Below are 2,029 nucleotides of genomic sequence, written 5' to 3' on the forward strand. Positions count from 1 at the left end.
GTGTTTTACAGCCCCGGAGATCAAGTTTGGGTGTGGACGCCCGTCCGCCGCCGTGGCCTTAGTGAAAAGTTGCTGAGCCGGTACTTTGGCCCATATAAGGTGTTACGCCGCGTCAGTGATGTGAACTACGAAGTGGTTCCGGCCTCAACACCCCATGCACGGAGCAGGACACGGCTGATGCCGGACGTCGTTCATGTGTTGCGCATGAAGCCATTTATTGCGCGTTGTTCGTAACTTTTCCTTTACCGTACAGCGTTCTTTGTGTTTTTTGTTTATTTTGTGAACTTACTTTCTCGTTCATTGACGTTTCCTATGTTGGCACGCTCTTCAATTTTTACTTTCACATCATCCGAATTTCCATTTTTTTTCACGTGCCTATGTAGTAGCATCGCAGTGCTGCTATGTACTTTCTTTTCCTCTTTTTGGTACTTGTTGTTTTTTTTTTTCGGAAGGGGGGATAATGCCGCCAGCACGTAGTGGGCTGGCAGCAAGAGCGGCTCTAAATCTGGAGGAAAAAAGAAGATCGCGTTCTTCTCTGCTCGAGAGCCAGCCCCGACTGACGCATCGTCCTAGAGCTAGCCACCCGGTCGTTCAATAAATCCCCCAGTACTTGTGACTCATCGTGACAGTATTGACAGTCTTGCGTAACTTCGCCACATGCGTACAGGCGAGAAGCCCTAACTATGGAACATGTGGGACAGATTACTTGCACTAAACGTTGATTTTGTAGCACATCGCCGATTGCACCCCTGTTACAAGTCATAACACTGAAACAGCTGTGCTAAATCATTTGTCAAAAATAGATAGATTTCTCGTGAAGTGATAATTGATGATAAGCGAAGCACGAATGAGGAAAATTGATTTGTTACAATAAAATCGGCGCAGCGTTACGAGGCGGACATATATTATGCGATACGTGACTTCCACGTCATGATTGTCATTTTGCGCCTGACATTTTCGTTCGTCGTCCATTCACGTCACGTAATACAAAATTTAGTATTTGTGAAGCTAGCAAAATGACACGCGTACCATGATTATGATTTTTGGATGAGTCAATTACCTTTGTCGTCTATTCCCGTCACGTAATACCGATTTTGGTGCTTGTGAAGCTAGCGAAACGGCGGCGAGCGCGCTATGAGCGTAGGATGTAGTCACGTTTAACATGACACGCATTTTATGGTTATATTTTTACGTGTCATTTACCTTTGTTGTACGTTCGCATCACGTAATACCAAATTTCATATATACGAAGCTAGCGAAACGGCCGTGAGCACGTCATGAGCCTGGCACGTTGTCATGTTCTTACATGACACGCATGTAAAGAAATATCATGTTTGCACCAGTTATATACCTTCGTTTTTCATTCACGTCATTTAATAAAAAACTTGGAACATGTGAATCTATACTCAGGGACGACTTTCTGTGGCAATGAACGGATATCTACAATGGTACGCTACTGCACATGCACTCATCCACGAACTAGTCAAGCCAGACTCGCTTTTCTAATGACAGCCGCGTTCAAATCATACCACTGCATGAGACTTGCAACGTCTGTTTTCACAGTCATTTTTTAGTGAAATTCGAGACAAGTTCTTTCGGTGAGTCATCGGAATAGCTGGAGGGTGACGAGCGCTCATCTAAAGACCAAGATGCCTTAGAAGTGTGGCAGCTTGGGCTAGTTGGTATGGCATGACGATAGTTGTAGTGCGAGAACAAAACGACGACACAGAGACTTTCGTGTCATTCTTATCTCTGAGTCGTCGTTTTGTTCTCGCGCTAGGACTATCGTCATACCAAATGCCATTTTGACTACGAAGTGCACCTAAAACGTGCTACATGTTGAAACGCGCAAAAAGCGAAATTGCACTTCCTAAAGCAAAACAAGCATTATTAGCTCCTTGGTTCGTTCAGCATCATTTATAAACAGCATACTGTAGAAAGTAATGTAGTTTCTTATGATTTTCGTGCGGAAAACATAGACGTGTTTGTGGGACTATATTTATCAGCGGTGAAACACGGCCACTTTGTT

Source organism: Rhipicephalus microplus, chromosome X, assembly GCF_043290135.1.
Source record: "Rhipicephalus microplus isolate Deutch F79 chromosome X, USDA_Rmic, whole genome shotgun sequence".
NCBI classification, from domain to species: Eukaryota; Metazoa; Arthropoda; class Arachnida; order Ixodida; family Ixodidae; genus Rhipicephalus; species Rhipicephalus microplus.